Genomic DNA, 19,860 nt, shown 5'->3' on the forward strand with positions numbered 1-19,860 from the left:
GTTGGTGTGGGGGCCTGTCAGGTGTGCTCTGATGGTATGTATGTATTTGTATAAGGTCCTACCATCCTCCAAATCATTGCTGTGCTTCAGTCCACGGCTGCAACCACTGTACTAATCTACCTCCATGAAGGTCTTCTTCTTTTTGCTGACTTCACACTGTATGAAATACGATGTCCTTCTCCAGCAACTGGTCTCTCCGGACAGTGTTCAAAGTAAGGGAGATGAGACGGAGTCTCACCATCCTCCTGTCTAAGGAGCATTCGCACCATCACATTTCCACTACTGATTTGCTTATTCTTCTGGAAGCCCATGATATATGTTTGGAAGCTATCTAGAATTCATTTAATTTAGTGACTACGAAGGTATTCCCTGGAGTGCTAGATCCCAGAAAGTGATTTCATGCCATGGAAAATTCTGACCACGTAGTCTTACTCCTTAATAACAATACGACAACTTGCCTTTGGACTACATGAAGACTGACCACACAAAACCTTCTATAACTTGACTATTGTCCTTTATTACCTTTTGCCACCAGCCACCTGATACTTATTTAAAAGCAGTGTGTTTTAATGAGTCATTCCATTCCTTAGGCACTTTGGTCAAATTACAAATGGCAGTGGTTACATGTGGCTAGTAGCTAACCTTCTTCTTGCATGGCCCAGTGAAGCATTTCCATGACCACAGGCAGCCATACTGGGCCACAGTACGTTCTGATGCTACACTCTCACCTTCCCCTTTCCATGACCACAGAGACTAAACCAATTAGGAAGGATTTTCAAGTAGAATGAAAACGGTTTAATAAGGATTCTCGAACTACAAAACCATGAGTCATAATTTAGGAGGCAAAATGATAAAGAAAAGAACATCTAGGACAGTATAGAGGGTGATTATAAATTCTCTAAAGATAAAACAACCTATCTTACAAAAGAGAAACTTACGGTGGGGGTTCAAAAAGGTTATGGGAAAATGGAATTAAAAGATAATGGAATGTTTCCACCAACTTTATTAATCTCCCTTGTATAAAACTGTCTTTATATCTGTGTGATACTGAATGCTAACTGAAAGCACTGGTCAAGACATGTACTAATCCATTAACAAACGAATTGCATTATTAGGTGCACATTACGATCAGAGTAGCCTGAGGTAGCACTTCAAACTAATGGGAGTAATTGCTTTTAAATAACATTACAATGAATGCAGCCTGCTTAAATGTCCTCTCTAACACCCTTGCCTATGGTATGAAAATGCTATATATCAACCTAATAGGGACATTATATATATATGCACAGAAAGGACAATTGGCAGATTCAAAAAGTTAAATAAAAAAAAAAGGTGGGGGAGCCTCTTTGTAGAGTGAATTAAAATACACAAGAATCTCAACTGCAATTGGAGTGAAGCTGGTCCTCCATTCACCCCCATGGGTCTGCAGAATGCTAGCGAAAGGACCTTAACCTTGCTAGTTAACCTCTCTTTATTTCAATTTTTTATTTGCAAATATGAAGGAATATAAAAAAGTAATGCTACAAAATACTAGACATCTCTATTACACAAAAATATCAAAATGTGAAGCTGTTTCTTGACATATGTCTATACACTTCCACCTCTCTAACCCTTCGCTAGAGAATTCTGAGCTCTTTGATTTACACTTCCTCAAGCCTCCCATGAACACCCTCTGACCACAGATGAGGGATGCAAATAGCCTTGCTACCATACAGACTGCATTGGAAAGTACATAATGGTAGACTGAGTTAGGTTAAAATGGAACACGAAGTTTAAATTTGTTCTAGTTTTAACATTTTCTACTTTCTTTTTGATTGAAGTTTTTCTCTGATCTGCTTTGTTATTGTTGTAGTTTTTCGTGTGTCTTTTTTGTTTGTTTGGTATATGAAATCCAAGATTGGTTAAATATATAAAGACAGTAACTGGATTATGGTTTATTGGGGATATGAGAGTGGACGTTGTGGGAAATGGGTAGTTAATACCCTCCATCCTACATCACTTCTTCAATGTAGTAGATTACTCCAAATGAGTATGATAAGAGCAATATTTTAATTGCAGAGAACAAAACATTTGCCTATTCAACAATGTGTGCATGCATTATCCAGGGCCACTGACATTGCTCTTCATGTGATGTGTAACCTTTATCACTATCCTTTCTCAATGATTCTGCCACCACAAATAGTCATTCAGTGACCCTTTCATCCCACTGCTGGTAATCCTGGGTAAGTTCTGGTTTCTGTATGCTTGTGCCTATCATGTAAATACAGATCACACAGTATTTGCAAGTAAATTAGGCATCTTTCACTCGTTCATGCTGTGTGATGTAGCAGGACTCCATTTCTTCTTATAGTTCAGTAGTAGTTCAGCAAACTGAGGAATCACCTTCATGAGACAGAGGGACACAACAACTACAACCACAGGTCAAATGCAGCAACAATTGCAAAGACGCAGGCTCAGGTAGCATTCCTTTGGTTTGTACGTAGGATCTCCATGGGTCAAACTGACTGGACAGTACATAATAATAATAAAACAACGTCATTTTGCATGTGGCTAAATACTGTATTTTGTTTATCCATCGGTTGGTTGATGGACATTTTGGCTGTTTCTCCTTCTGGTTGTTATGAAAAGGGCCATAATGAACATGGGTGTGCAGTTTTCTGTTTGTGTTTCCGCTTTCAATTCTCTTGAGTGGAAGACTAGTTTGGTCAGCAATATGAGGAGACTTAGAAAAAATCCCATTACCTTTGAATTCCATTTTCCATGAGCTCTTTGAAGCCCCTTCATGCTTTTGGCATAATAAACCTGTCTACTCCACTTCCCTCCCAGAAGAGGACAGTGTTCCCAATGAAAGTGCAATGAACCCTTGGACAATGTGGGGTTCGGCTGTGCAGGCCTATTTATAGGTGGATACTAGCATCACTTGAGCTCACAGCAACGGGGACCAGAAAACCCCCAAACCTATGTACAAGTGGACCACACAATCTAAGGATCAATTGTAGTTTAATTTGGGGGTGGGGGTTGTGATTTCAGGAAACATCATTGGGGGAAGAGGAAGCACCAGGAAAGGGAAGACTAATATGAGCTGCCAAGGAAAAGTATATTATCCATCCAATGACCATGATGGGCAGCTTTGGCATAATCCCACGGAGGAGATTCAAGAGCCAGAATAGAGCCATACACCCCACCCACCTGACAGGGGAGGAAGCCAAAGCACATGTGAATACCTCCAACTCCCAACAGTCATTGGTTGAGGGCTGATCCAGGAGTTAATTCCCAGGTACTTCCCTTCTGCCAATGAGAGCCCTGCTAGAAGCTGCACATCCAACCAGCTGCCCCAAATGGTACGGACTAAGAGAATCTGGCTGGCGCTAAGAGCATGGGCTACAAAACCACTCATTTTCCCTGCCTAATTACCTTAAGGCTGCCTTGCCTATGGCAGCTAGTGTATCCGGGAGGGCAGATGTAACCTAGAAAACAGGGTCATGATTAAGCTCTGAGTTTACAACCCCATTTCTTGAGACCACAGAAAGTTTGTAAGTCAGGCATGATGGCATGATAGAGAAGGAAAAGGAAAAAGAACGCTCCCCACACCTTCATTTTAAATGAAAGGCAAAGCTTTTAGGGGGCTGGAACTGGAATCTTAATGGGAGCATGGTATTGAGGGAACAGACGATCTCAGGGCAAAGTTTCTGCAACATGGAAGAGAAATAAAGATGGTAAAGGGGAAATTTAATACTAATAAGATGTAGGTTAAAATGCCACCTGGGTTATTAAGAGACCATCTGGTTTTAATGGTGGTGGTATCATGCGATGACAGATAAGCTGAAGGGAGTCCAAGGGAAAGGAATACTCTCTCCAATTCTAGGAAATCACAAGTGAGACGTGGTAGAAGGAAAGGATAAGGCGGAGAGCCCAGCTGAGCTCGCACACTTGGCTCCCCATGGCCAGACTGGTGTGTAGGAGATGCTGACAGCATCCTCACCATCCCCACGCATGCCATGCCCACCCCGACCCCATGCACACACTAGCAACAATGGGAGTTTCAAGAGGAAAATAAGGTACTACTTAAAACAGACACATTTTTTAGAAATTGCTATATGCTATGTGCCTGTGCAGCAGGACATTGGCAGGGAGCTGTCAGAAGTTCAGGCCAGATTCAAAAAAGGACATGGAACGAAGGATATCATTGCTGATGCCAGATGGATCTTGGCTCAAAGCAGACAATACCTGAAAGATGTTAACTTCTGTTTCATTGATTATGCAAAGGCACTCGTCTATGTGCACCATAAAAAACTATGAATAACTTTGAAAAGAATGGCGATTACAGAACACTTCATTTAGAACTTGTGCATGGATCATGAGGCAGCTGCGAGAACAGAATAAGGAATTTTGCATGGTTTAAAATGAGCACAGGGGTGTGTCTGGGTTGTATCCTCTCACCAGACTTGTTCAATCTATATTCTGAGAGAATCATCAGAGAATTCGGATTATATGAAGAAGAGTGTGCCATTAAGATCGATGGAATGCTTATAACAATCGGACGTGTTCAGATGACACAACCTTGCTTGCTGAAAATGAGGACTTGAAGCACTTGCTAGTGAATATAAAGGATTGTAGCTTTCAGTATGGATTATACCTTAGTGTAAGGAAGACCCAGATCCTCACAACTGGATTAGTAGGTAGCATCATGAAAAATGGAAAAAAAGGTTGACGTTGTCAAGGATTTTGTCTTGATGGGCTCCACAATCAATGCTCATGGAAACAACAGTCAAGACATCAAAAGATGCATTGCGTTGGGTAAATCTCATGCACAAGACCACGTTGGGATACGGACTATGTTACTTTGAAGACTAAGGTGTGCCTGATACAAGCCTGGTATCCTCCGTGCGTCAAATGCATGTGAAAGTTGGATACTGAATAGGAAGACTGCAGCATCGGCGCATTTGAGTGGTGGTTCTGGCAAAGAGTAGTGAAAGTACCAGAGACTGTTAAAAGGGCAAAGCGATCTGTGTTGGAAGAAGGAAGGCCAGAGTGCTCCTGAGAGGCAAGGATGGCAAGACTCCATCTTAAATACTTTGGACATGTTGTCAGGAGAGACCAGTCCCTGGAGAAGGACCTCATGCTTGGTAAAGTGGAACGATAGCAAAAATGAGGAAGGCCATCAACAAGGTGGACTGACGCAGTGCCTGCATCACTGCGCTCAGGCGCAGAACAATTGTGAGGATGCTGCAGGACCGTGCAGTGTCTAGCCTGTTGTGCTTATTGGTCAGAGGCAACTCAGTGGCACCTAACAACAACAATGCTACACACTTTTTACATTGTCGCTCGTTTAATCCTTCCTACCCACAACCCACTTGTTGCTCGCTGCCATCAAATTGGTCCTCACATCATGGTGTGACCCCATGAGTAACAGAACCATTATGTTGCCCAGTCAGGTGCCATCCTTGAGTGGCTGCAGATCACACCTATGTGACCCATAAGGTTTTCAATGGCTGATGACTACATATGTCTTCCTGGCCCATCGTAGTTTGGGAACTCTGCTGAAATGTATTCAGGGCGGTCGTAGCTAATCATGAGGTGCATTGACCATGAATCAAATATGGGACTTTCAAATGGAAAGCAAGAATTTTACTAGTGAACCAACACTGTCCCCTTCCCATGACCCTGAGAGAAAGGTATCATAATTCTCATTACATAGATGAAGACGCTTAGGCACATAAATGGTGCCCAAAGGACATATTCATGTGGGTCATGTCTTGAAACTGAAACTTCCACCCAGGCTACGTAAATCCTGAGCCTATGCAATTAATCACTAAAATATTTTACAGTACAGGCTGTAATGGAAAGTTGCCAGGACTGAATGTGTATTTTTTTTAATCTGCTACAAGTACAAGAGATGATGTCACTTAATTCCATGGTAAATTATTGTCACAGAACACTGACATCCTCTTCTTCTTTTATGCATGCCCTCTGCTATGTGGCTTTGCAACTCCTCCTGGCAAGAGGGAGATGCTCCACCTCCATTCTTGAGTCTGGGCATGAACATGTGACGTGGTAAGTGGGCTACTGGCCAGTGTGAAAGAGAGGACGGTTGAAATCTGCCTGTGCACCAGATGTATCCTCTTATTGCTGTGCCCTACAACCCACACTATATGGACAAACCTGGGCTAGTCTATGGAGGACATGTGGAAGCCCCAGCCTGCCTGGCCATCTTCAACATGCACGAGAGTCTAGCCTTCCAACAGAAGCTGCTCCTATTGCTTATCTGACCCACGGCATCTGAAGAGATCATCATTGTGTGCTGATTCAAGCCAATGTGTTGTGGTTTCTATATAAGAGTAAATAATGGAGCTCTTCAAAACTATCCAGTAACTCCTCACAGTCTAACCTTAGCCTAGCATTCCAGCCAGTCTTTGATTTTTTTCTTATTTATCTATCTGTTTAACTTTGACTCTTCGCAATACCTTTTGTGACAAAGTAAGACTGAGCTCCATAGGATTTGCCATGGCTGATTTTTCAACAGTGGAAGGGCAGGTCTTTCTTTGGAGGTACCCCTGGGTGGACTCCACACTTTCCATTAGCAGCCAGCACATGTTTGAGCCATTTGCACCAACCAACGACTCAATTTCTGAATCAGCCCATCTTTACAGTGGTCTCACGCTGCCTCCACCCCTTCTTTTCTAACCCCAGGACACAGCCTCTCTCTCTCTCTCTCTCTCTCTACTGCTTTCCACATACACTTTGTGCTGCTCCAAATCTAGAGATTTACTTTAACTAAAATAAAATCCTACTCATTTGTGGTAAGCAGGAAAAATGCTGTCCCTCAAGGATGTCCACATTCTAATCCCTACAGCTTGTGAATGTTCCTAAATGCGGCAAAGGGGACTTTAAAAACGCTGATACATACATACAATGGAGTACTATGCATCCCTGAAAAGCAGTAATGAACACATGAAGCACACAGTCGCATGGGAAGAGTTGGAGGAAATCATGCTAAGTGAAGTAAGTCAGGCACAAAAGGACAAGGACAACTTGAGTCCACTGGGATAAGCTTTAAAAGCACAAGGGGCACAGGGGTAAAGCCACTAACTGCATAAATTCCCAGGGTGAGGTCCAGGCACTCTGGCAGTGGTCAGATGCAATCCAGGGATGCCCAGGGCAGACAACTAAAAAACAAGAGTGTAGAACAAGCATCTGGTGGGATTTCAGCAAGTGCAGTGTAGCCAAGAGGAATTACTGAGAGACAAACGAAAGTCACACATGACGGTGGGCAAGGAGGAAAGTAAAAGGAAATAAAGGAAAGAACTAGAAAGCAAAAGATATTTATAAAGATATAAATATAGGCATTGAATATATGTAAATATATTAATATAGAACGATGGGATTACATGTCTATGGACATATATTTATATTAAGTATCAAGGTAACAGTTGGACATTGAGCCTCTACTCATGTCCTTCCACAATGCACGAACACTTTATTCTAATAATCTGGCTTTCTGTAATGCTCACCCTCCCACACAATCACTGAAGACAAAGTGGGTGCATAAGCAAAGGTGGCGAAGGAAGCTGATGGTGCCCAGCTCTTAGAAGATCTAGCATGGATATAGATATAGCAGGATATGTAAGGTAGAACTGGGTTCATGATAATAGTGGGGGGGGGGGGCAGGGAGGCATTAAAGAACTAAAGTAATGTTGTGTGTTCCATCGGTTCTGTGCTGTGCCCTGGCTGTCTCGTTCTTTCCTTGTGACCCTTCTGTAAGGGAATCTCCATTTATCTACAGATGGGCTTTGGGTTTCCACTCCGGCCCCCATCATTTGTATCAATATATTTGTTTGTTTTGGGTCTTCTGATGCCTGATACCTCATCCTGCCGGCACCTCTTTTTTTTTTTTTTTTTTTTTTTTTTTTTTTAAACATTTTATTAGGGGCTCATACAACTGTTATCCCAATCCATACACACATCAATTGTGTAAAGCGTATTTGTACATCATTTCTCAAAACATTTTCTCTCCATTTAAAGCCCCGACATTAGGTCCTGCCGGCACCTCTTGATCACCCAGGCTAGTGTGCTTCTTTCATGTGGGCTTTGTTGCTTCCCTGCTAGATGGCCCCTTGTTTAGTTTCAAGCCTTTAAGACCCCACACGCTGTATCTTTTAACAGCCAGGCATCATCAGCTTTCTTCACATTTGCTTATGCACTCATTTTGTCTTCAGCAATCATGTAGGGAAGGTGAGCATCACAGAATGCCAGGTTATTAGAACAAATTGTTCTTGCATTGAGGGAATACTTGAGTCAAGACCCAATGCCTGTGTGCTACCTTACTGTATTTTTAAAATCATCTCCTTAGAAGGTGCTGTTTAACTAACAGAATGTTACTATAATTGTTGGTTTGGAAAATTTTGGAGAGGCAGAAGAGATAGAAATGCAGAGGAAGGAGTCTAGGGCCTAACTTCTGAATGCTTGGTACAAACACAGTACTTACAGTAGGGAAGTACCACTAGTAAGCTTACTATATGCCAGAAGTATGCCCCTAGCCTATATCCCCACCCACTGACAGAGGGCACTCTCCTTGGGGGATTATCACTGTGGCTGGTAGTGCTTTCCCCCTTCCTTGACCAGAGCACATCAGTGCTGACTCACGGTGCCTCCCTAATGTGTCAGAGGAGAACTGAGCTCCACAGGATTGTCAATGGTTATTCAGAAATTCGCAAGCCTTTGGGGTGACTCCTCCTGGAGGTTTGTAGCTGAGTGAATAGTGAGTTGTTTATACCCACCCACCCACCTCCACCCCCAGGCACTGAAGACAAACTATATGGCCCCATCCTTCAGCTCCTCTAGTCCAGCCTCCGGCCTGCTTCTAAACAGCCTTCTGGTCTACCTTACACTGGACTGTCACTCTGACATGGGTCATTCCCACCTGTGAGATGAGTTGTTTAATCTCCTGCATAACTGTAGCATAAATGTGACCCACAATTAAAGAAAAAAAAGCCTTGTTCCCAGAGGTAGAACCATGAAGCATCAGAGAAGAGATGGGTGAGGGACTTGGGGGCATCAAATCATGCCAGGTATGAAACTGTCTCCTCACAGAACCATCCTGGATACACCTTTGTAGATTTGAGTCTTAGTTCTCCAGTGCTGCCATAACCAAAAATAACACAGGTGGATACATTTAGGAAACAGAAATGTATCTTCTCACAAGTTGGTGAACAGAAGTCTGAGCTCAGGGTGCCCCTCTCGAGGCAGGTGTTCTCCCTGTCTCTCTGAATCTCTGACCTTGAGTGAGCTCCGTGTGGCTTGACATCTCCAGCCCTCTATCTCTGCTCTACTAGCTTGCTTGATCTCTTTCAGAGCCCCCAAAACATGGATCAAAACACACCCTACACTAATCCTACCTAATGAAAACAACCCACTCCAAATGGGATGAAAATCGCTAACACAGAGGTTAAGATTTACAGCACATATTGGAGGGAGATGGACCTAATTCAGAGCAGTCCTAAGGGCACAGTGTCAGGCTGTGATTGCTAGGTCAGCAGTTTGAAACCACCAGCAGCTCCTCAGGAGAAAGATGAGACTTTCTACTCCCATAAAGAGTTACAGTCTCAGAAACCCACAGTGGCAGCTGTACCCTGCCCTAGAGGATTGTCAGGAATCAGAATCAACTCAATGGCAGTGAGTTTGGGTTTTGGGTTTGGAGCATATATTTCATTCATAACAATTGATAAGGAGGGTTTTTTGTAATTTTGTTTTGTTTTTTCCTTCAGAAGAAATTAGTTTAATGACAATTTGCTAGAAAGAACCAATTATTTGCTAGAGGCCAGCAATAAAATAGGTGTTTATTTGTTTTAATTTCCACACTCAAAGCTGATTGTTAGCATCACACTGCCGATATATTTTCTTAAAGGCAGTGAAGGGTCTTAATCTATGGCTTGGGGGTTTCCCTCTCCAGATGCCCCCTTGATTTTTGCATCTTACACACCACTGGTCAATTGCAGGAAAAATAATTAGCTTCCCTCTACCCTGAGCTAATTATCAGGAGCTTCATTTACCAGCCCATGCATGCTCTCAGGGCGGCCTCCCTCCTAGCACTGAGATCACAGGCCCAAACAGAGGCAGACAGCAAAAGGCATCCCAGTGACAGCTGGCATGCCCGCCTCTGGGAATAAAACATTTTAGCACTTCATAAATTTCTAACAAGGTTTCAAATTGCCGCCGTTTCCCTCCTCTCAGCTCCGTCAACTAGCAAAAGGAGGGGGGGAAAGACTAATTAAATCTACAGTAGGAAAGTACTACTGGTAAGATTGCTACTTATTAAAAATAATGAACCCTTGGGAACAAATTGGAATGTGAAAGTTGGAAATGCAGAAAGATGAGTAGGTGGGAACATATGGCCTTGGTGATACAAATGACACCAGAGATCACGTGACTGAATTTTGCAAGGCCAAACACTTACTCATAGCAAATACCTTTTTTCAATAATATGAATGACAGCTATGCATGTGGACCCTGCCAGATGGGACAGACAGGAATCAAATCTACTACATCACTGGAAAGAATCAATGTAGCAATTCAATATCATCAGTGAGAACACGGCCAGGGGCCGACTGTGGAAAACAACATGCCACCAATTGTCATATGCAATTTAAGGGTGAAGACAAATATAAAGTAAGTCCATGAGAGCCCAAGGATGACCTTGAATTTAGAGGTCATCTCAAGATGAGATGTGGTGCACTGAACAGTACTAGATGAAGAACAGAGAAGTTAAAGGAAGACATAAAAGACATCAAACATGAAGAAAGCGAAAGGTCATGAAAAAGACAAGAAAGACAAGATCAAATCAGATGTCAGAAGAGATTCTGAAACATGGTACTGAAGTACAGTAGCTAAAGCTAAAGGAAGAAATGGAGGCATGCAAAAGCTGAACAAAGAATCTCAAAGGGCAGCTCCAGAGAACAAACTAACATATTATAATGAAATGTGAAAAGACACAAATTAGAAAATAAAAAGTAAAGAATACACTTTTTATTTAACAAGCTCAAACAACTGAAGGAAAAATTTAAGCTTCAAGTTGCAATATCGAAGGATTCTATGGACAAAATACTAAATGGAGTAGGAAGAATCAAGAAAAATGGGAGGAATAACCAAGAGTCACTGAATCAAAAATAACTGGTCAATGTGCAACCATTTCAGGAGGCAATAAACGATCAAGAAGTGATGGTATTGAAAGAAGTTCAGGCAGTACAGAAAGCAGTGGCAAAAAAAAAAAACAAGACTCAAGGAATTGACAGAATATCAACTGAGATATGTCAACAAGTGGACGCAACACTGGCGCAATCACTCATCTAATCCCTCACCTGTTTAGAAAACAGCTACCTAGACAACCACATGGAAGAAAGCCAAATCTATGCCCATTCCAAAGAAAGATGATCCAACAGAAGGTGGAAATTATCAAACAATATCTTTAATATCATATGAATGTAAAAGCTGGCCAAAGATAATCAGAAACAGCTGTGATGACGCATGTTAATGAGGAATTGCCCCAAATCCATGCCAGATTAAGAAAAGGCACAAAACAAAGTCCTATTTTTAATTTTTTTGTTTTCTTTATTGATGTCAGATGGGTTTTTGCTGTTAACATGAAATACAAGAAAAATGTTTACCTGAGTTTTATTGACTATGCAAAAGCATTATACTGTGTGGGTAGCATTATAACTCATTATGGGTAACATTGCAAAGAATGGGAATTCCAAAACATTTCATTGTACTCATGGAAAACCTATACAGAGACCAACAGGACAGAACAAGCTGATATTATGCGATGTAAAATCAGGAATGGTGTACGTCGGCGTCATACCTTTCATCAAGTGTCTTCAAACTGGACACTGAATAATTTGAGTAGCTAAGTCATGGTTTCCAAAAGTGGTATTATTGCCCACTGGAGGACATTGGCACAATCCAGGAGGGCTGTAAAAGTAGCTACCTACATTTTATATTGAGGAGCCCTGGTGGTGTAGAAGTTACACCTTGGGCTGCTATTAGCAAGGTTAGCAGTTCAAATCCACTAGCTGCTCCACTTGAGAAAGATATGGCTTTCTACTGCCACAAAGAGTTACGGTTTCAGAAACCCACTGAGGTAATTGTAACCCAGTGGTTCTCAGCCTTCCTAATGCCGTGGCCCTTTCATACAGTTCCTCATGTTGTGATGACCCCCAACCATAACATTATTCCATTGCTATTTCATCACTGTCATTTTGCTACTGTTATGAATCGGGCAATCCCTGTGAAAGGGTCGTTCAACCCCGAAAGGGGTCATGACCCACAGGTTGAGAACTGCTGTTCTAAACTGTTCTATCTGGTTCCTATGAGTTGGCATGGACTCAAAAGCAGTGAGTTTGAGTTTTTGACACTTTATCCTGGATTATGGGCTATATAGTTAAAAAGGTTATAATTGCCTGGGGCATGGAGTAAAACATTTTTGAGAGGTGGTAAGCTAAATAAATGTGGGAACCTATGAGCTAGACTTAAAAATAATGCAGTGTCAGCATTAGAGGAAGACTCATTAAAATCAGGATTAGAGGAAGACTCATTGGAGGAAGGTGGCTGACACAACCTTCCTTCTGAAAGTAAAGAGGACCTAGAAGGTCAAAGATTGCAGCCTTCAATATGGACTTTATTTCAACATAGAGAAGATGAAATTCTTCAAAACAAGACCCATAAGCAGTATCCTAATAAAAGGAGATGAAATTGAAGTTGTCAGCCTTTCATTTTACTTAATCAATAAAGAGCGTCCCTTGGAACAGCAGTCATGTCAAAAATCATTACGTTGTGAGGGACTATTTAAAGTGTTAAAAAGCAAAGATGTCATTCTAAGAAGTAAGGTGCACTTGACCTAAGCCGTGGTATTTTCAATCATTTCATGTCCATCTGGAACCTGACAATGAATAAAGAAGACAGAAAACGAGATTCCTGAGACAGCACGGAGTGCCAAAGAACTAGCACAGTCTGTCTGTCTTGGGAAGAAGTACAGCCGGAGTACTCCTTGGAAGAAAGGATGAGGAGATGCCACTTCACATATTTTAAGAGACAAGTCCTTTGAAAAAGGCATCATGCTTAGTAACATTGGGGGACCATGAAAAAGAGGAAGACCCCAACAAGACAGATTGTCACGTGCAACAATGGGTTCAAACACAGCACCATTGTGAAGGTGGCGTAGGACCAGGCGGCATTGGCTCTGTTGCGCCTGGCATCTCTATGAGCCGAGACCAAGTAAGTGGACAGCTCCTAATGACAACAAAGGACCAAACTGCAAAATAAACAGAATTTCTCCTCATTCTCTTGGGATCTAAAACACACAAAGTATACATTTCAACTTTACATGTATTTAGTGCACTCATATAGGTAGGTGTATGTACTAACTTCATACCAGTAACAGTGCAGTTATTACATGATTTCTTCATCTAAAATCTTATGGAGACATGAGATATAATAAACTAAAGTGTTGAGAGAAAAATATAACAATATTGCATATTGAATCTTCTCACTAAGACTTGACACTGCTCACAACACAGGTGAGTATAAAATTTTTCTCCTATGACTTTTACCGAAGTCCTGGTAATGCAGTGATTCTGTGTTGGGCTGTGATCTTCCTAGTCAGCATTTCAAAACTGCCAGCAGCTAGAGGGGAGAAAGATGGCTTTCTACTCCCGTAATTGGTTAACAGTCTCAGAAACCCACAGGGGGTAGCTGTGATTTGACTCGATGGCAGGGAGCCCGCTGGTCATGGCCTTTACTGCAAGAAGACATTGTTGGTGAGGCATCCAACGAGGAGCAATACAGCCATGAAGGACCTTATGGAAATGGTCCTTTCCATGTTTTGATCATAATCACAAATTACAAAACAAAATGTAATTTTCATTCTCTAGCTCTTTGTTTTAAAGGGAAAAATACTGAACTAGAAATATGGGTGATTCCAGGGCAGAGGGCAGATCCTTGTGGTCCAGTTTGAACTTGGCCTTGAACTGAAGGGTTGGCAGTCTGAATGCACCCTGAAGTGCCACCATGAATCAGAATGGATTCGAAAGCAGTGAGTATAGATTTTTGGAGTTTGCAATGTGAAGAAAGAGAAGCAACCTCTAGTCCTCAAGATCCCAGCAGGAAAACCTCTCTCTAGCATACAGCATTGCCCTAAGTTGTAAATGAGTCAACAACCACGGCCAACATGTGCAGGGGGAGCACTGGAGAAGGACTGAGAAAGGGCAATTATTCACAAAGACGTCCATCAACTAAGCCATGGCAGTTGCACTAGAGGAGAGGTGAGATCAGGGGTGGGAGGAGTGAGTGTTCAATAATTTTACTACTAGCCCAACTAACTAACCCCAATGACCTTTACCACTCACAGTGTATCACATATAAAGCTCTTCAGCCTGAAATATGGGGATTTGGTTACAAGGACCAAAGAGGGCAAAACTAAGGTTATAACAGATGCAGCAGGAATACTGGGTCTAAATCCTGGTGAGCAAAGCACAGAGCAGGCCATCAGCAATTATGAGTCAAAGAACTGAGACACACTCAAGCCTCCTGTCTGCCCTGGGCTCCGCAGCACTCTGCGCGGGCACTGGTGATCGGCCTCACCTTGTGCTTACTCTGGTGTTCAGTTTGACAAGGATGACCTTTATAATGACATCTGTGAAAGAGCTCTCACAGCTAGACCGGGCAATGAAATGCAGAGGAGAATTTGGCCCTATTTTAAATTATCAGCCTAAATATATTCAGAGCATCAACACTGGGAGCAGAGTTCCAACAACAGCTGAGGACTGAACTTCAGATGTGAATGATCACTTGGATATTAATTCCACCCTTGTTAATATTTGGTTCTACACATCACAGCTAATTAGCAGGATGAACTGCCAGTTCTGACAACGACATCTCTGGTGACATTCCGGATCTTTTGAGAAGTAGAAGCCACAGTGACTTGACATGGCCAATTATGACCCTCACTACATCACTCACCGGTCTCAGGCTCTCTCTCATTCTCTCCCTTCTTCTCCCTCTTTCTCTCCCACACATTTCTTTCTGACTTTACTAAGGGGCAAAGATTTTGCTTTTTCCCACATGTACAGACTTGGTCAAGACAAAATGAAAAAATAACACTCTGAGAATGATAAAGTTGATAACTTATGAAACACTCTTACGTTGATTAATATAGGAAGACAGTGTGCTCTTAATAGTACATGTGGATGGTAGACTTCCATCCAGTCTTCTCACAATTTTTGTGCCTAAGTCATGATGTCACTGAAGAAATCAAGGCCACTCAGGGTCCCCTCTGATTTCAACCCAAAGCTCTTGACCACTGTGCGTGTCAGACCAACTAGCTCGGTGACTGATATTAGTCCACATGTCCAATACCAATCTATGAAGGCCTCTTATGACTCATGAAACACATACAATGACTCCGAATGCAGGTAGATCACAGGCCAATGAGTGGGAAGTCTTGTGGATCCAGTAGTGATAGAAGCATCTATCTTTGGTGTGGGTCTCCAGGTGGCTCCTCCAGCTCCAGGGCTCTGGCTCCATCAGTATGTCTCCATGTGATGCATTGTCAGTAATGTCTCACAGGGAGTGAGCATGTGTCCTGCCTCCAATGATCTATATCCTTAGTGCCTCCAAATAAGGACATCAAGCTGTGACCCGGTTGACAAGCTAACCTCCACCCCTTCACTCTTAAATCTACCACACACACTACCAAACTACCTCGGATTTTTTGAACTTGAGTCAGTGGCCTGCCCTATTGCCTGCCAACCCTAGGAGCTATCAGTGACCAGCCATTGGACCTGCTGACCTTGGATTTATCCATCTCGGCATCCATCTGCCTGTTTTCTTCCAGCTATATCTTCCTGCTTCCTTGGTCATCAGCCCCTGCAAGCATTCAAGTCAGGAGATGCCATAAGCTTAATATCTGATCCATTGACTTGAACTTGACTATTCTTAACCCCAAAGATTATATTATAGTATTGATATAAATTTATATGTATGTGAGAGAGAGGCGGGTGAGGAGAGGGAGAGAGGGAGGGAGAGAGAGACTTACTGGTTTTGCTTTTGACCTTGACTCCAGATAGATATTTGCAAATATCAGTCAGCATGAGGACATGGAAGAAAGGGGTGGGCTCTAATCTGTCATACCTTGAGTCCTTATAAAAGGAAAAAATGAAACACAGTGGAAAGATGGAGGCAAAGAATGAAGTGATGCTATCCCAAGCCAAAAAGGCTTGGGGCTATCAGAAGCCCCAAAGCGGAGCAAAGCTAAACACCCTTCTACTTTCCAGAAGTTCAAGCTCACTAGCCACTTAGCCACTCTGCAGGAAAACAAAAAGACCCAAGGATCTGCCCCCATCAAGATTTATAACCTAGAAAATATTGTGATGCCATTCTATTCTGTCACATAGGGTTGTTCAGAAACTCAAAGAGGCAAGGGAGGCTCCTCCCCGACAACCTTCAGACAGACCCTGGACACCTGGATTTTGGCTTCTGACATCCACAACCATGGCTGAATAGATCTCTGTTGTTTAAGCAATCTCGTTTGTGGTGTCTCTTACAGTAGTCCTGGGAATCTAAACCCTCACCTGTCAGCTCCTCATCCTGCGATAGTTTGCACGTTGCTGTGCTCCTGGGGCTAGGGTACTGTTATTTCAAACAGCAACCGGGTCATTATGGTGGACAGGTTTCCTTGGAGCTTCTAGATGAAGACAGGTTGAGAAGAATGCACACTGGCAATTTGCCTCAGAAAATCGGCCAATCACAACAGTCAGGTCCACAAACAACCAAACAAGATGGTGCAGAACCAGGCAACATTTTGTTCCACTGTGCACGGGTTGGTCCTGAGTTGGAGGCCAACTCACTGGCAGCTAACAACAGGCTTGATGTAAGAGGAAGTAAGTCGCTTAGGTGTGCTTGGTGGGAGATAAAATAGATGCTTAAGGAAACGCGACACCATCAGTACAGATTGCTAAAGCCCATTTCAACAAACATTTTCCTTGGACCAGACACTACTACGCTAGGTGTTCTACCAGGGGCTTTAGATTGTCTGCAGACTATCGTCATGCACTCTTGAGCTAAGATGGAGTGAATCAGATAGAAAGCAGCCGTGGTGAGTTGCTCTCTTGTCAGCTCCAAGTCATGGTGATCTGATGTTTCACAGAAAGTAAACACTGCCTGATCCTGTGTCCCCCCACACCACCACCCCCAACTCCACGAGCAGGGCTGTTGGAGCCCACTGTGGCAGTTATGGTGTCAATCCATTGCACTGCGGATTCCTTTCACGCTCACTGACGCGCTACCAAGCATGTCCTTTTCCAGAGGTGGGACTTTCTGGATGCCATACTCCAAGTAAGTGTGAGAGAGGTGTGGCACCCTCATTTCCAAACAGCATCTGGTTATATTTTCTTCTAAAATGGAACTGTGTATGCCTCTGGAATTCCACAGTATATATTCACTATTCTACTCCCACACCACACTTTGAAGCTATCAAGCGGGAGTGGAGAGGGGTGAAGGTCATGAACCTTTTGACTTTTACAATTTTATCCTAAGATGAAATGTTAAAATTAAATCTCCTCGAAAATATGAACCAATGCATGGTTGGTTCTAGGACTGATCAAGTTTTCCTCTTGTCCCCTGTGCCAGTCGAGATGGGAGAGCTCCTTGGCCCCCATTTCTATGAGGACAGTTTAGCATTGCAGTTGAAAGCAGGCAAGCACTAGCCCTTGCTCTGCTGGCTTTCTGTGGTCCTCACTGCACGGTCCATTTCCACCATAGCTGCGTCTCTAGGAAAACGAGCACAAGCAGAGGAAGCAGAGGAAGACAGAATGATGAACCTTGAACAGTGAATTTTTTTTATCCTCAATTACTCTAGGTATAATTCTGAAACCAACTGGTTTGATTTGTGATGTGTTTGTTATGGCCTCAAAAACTGGTTTCGCTTTGGAGAGGCATTCCAAGTAGGTACACTGAGACCCAACCTAAAATAGCCAGTTCATTTAATATTACATGCATGTTTTATTTCCAAGTGCATATGGGATGCATGATGGAGAGAAAGAATGGAGACTGGAATTCAGGATGTAATCTTTATGTGAATGTTCTTCATTATGTTGTAAGATGTAACGACGTGAATGGAGCAGATGCCATTAAAAAATATTCACTTCCACACATGCTAATGACCTCAAAATGAGATAGGTAGATGGTGATTGGTCTAACACTTTCATAATAAGGAGTGATTGCATGTCCTATTGTGTTAACACAAATCAAATTCTTAGTATCTGGTTTTAAATGCTGTGCTAGTAAAAGATGAAAACATAAAGTAACTCAATAGCTTTGCCCCATAACTTTCTTCTAACTTACAGGTATTCCCAACCTGTGTCATTTATCTTTGGCATTCATCCCTCTGAATATAGCCCCAGACAGTGATAGGAAGTTCCCTACTCCATCAGCAAGAGCCTGCCCATCTTGCTTGATGAACTCTACAGCTCAATTCGCTATAATTTTCCATAATAATATGGCTTCCCTTTTTGGACAGATAATTGTAGAATAGTAGAGATTTAGGATGTTAGAGCACACAATAACCTCTATAAGTGGCACCTGTCATGAAAAGTACGTCCTCTTGTGGTTGTTATGTGCCACTCATCAGAACTTAGCATCAGTCCTACCACATCACAGAATTCAGAGTCAGAAATAAGCATCAGTGTAGGAGATTCTGTATTGCCTTGGCACAGATCACTGTAGCAAGCCCATGAGCCCATTCCTAACTACCATGTGGTAGCTGCATCACACATTCTCCTTAAAAAGTAAGACCACATGCATTGTTGTAAAATCAAGTACTACACTTATTGTGACCCTATTGGACAGAGCTGAATTGCCCCACATCTTTCTCCCATAAAGGGGCTTGAAGGTTCAATTTGCCATCCTTTTGGTTAACAATCAGCAAAGAACATAAACATTTTCCATGAGGGGTCATCACCTTCCTCCCCTCCCTGCACCCCATCCCCACCCAGAATTCATTCTGCCAAATAAAATCCACCTCACTCTGCAGAGTACCTTCTCCTCTACCCTGCCAGCCCACAGTCAATAACTCACCGAGTGAAGGTAAAACAAAAACCAGAGACTGGCTCCATTACCAAAAGCTGGAACACATTCTTCAGCACGGTTGTGCTCCACAGGTCAGGCTTGAGGCTTGGCACCGAGGACCACATCTTGGACTCACCCAGCTTCCCTCCCTGCCCTTTTCCTCAACCGAGCCTTCAATCCTCCCCTGCACAGGAATTCCCTAGCCATGCTCTGCTTCTAGAGAACACGCCTGTATTCGTTTTCTAGGGCTTCTGGAACAGATGACCGTGAACTGATGTTATTGCTGAGTGCTGTCAAGTCAGTGCCAACTCACAGTGGCCCTGGGTGCAATAGAATTAAACACACTCTGTCCTGCGCCACACTCACAATCGTTATGTTGGAGCCCCTTCTTGCAGCCACGGTGTCAGTCCATTTATTTGAGGGCCTTCCTCGTTTTCACTGACCCTATACTTCCCCCAGGACCAGGTCCTTCTCCAGAGACTGATCTTTCTGGATAACATGTCAATGGATACGAGATGAACTCTCTCCATCCTCACTTTTAAGAAGCATTCTGGTTGCACATAAACTAGGTGGCTTAACACAATAGAAATATATTCTCTCACAATTCTGGGAGTCAAAGTCTGAAATCATCAAGGTGCTGACAGAATTCGTTCTTCCTGAAGGCTCTGAGGAAAAAATACTTCCTTGCCTCTCTCTATGCTAGTTTCAGGGGTTGCCTGCAATTCTTGGCCTTCTTTTGCTTATAGA

Source organism: Echinops telfairi, unplaced genomic scaffold (genome assembly GCF_000313985.2).
Source record: "Echinops telfairi isolate 266 unplaced genomic scaffold, ASM31398v2 ScPeMD7_7469;HRSCAF=8507_0, whole genome shotgun sequence".
NCBI lineage: Eukaryota > Metazoa > Chordata > Mammalia > Afrosoricida > Tenrecidae > Echinops > Echinops telfairi.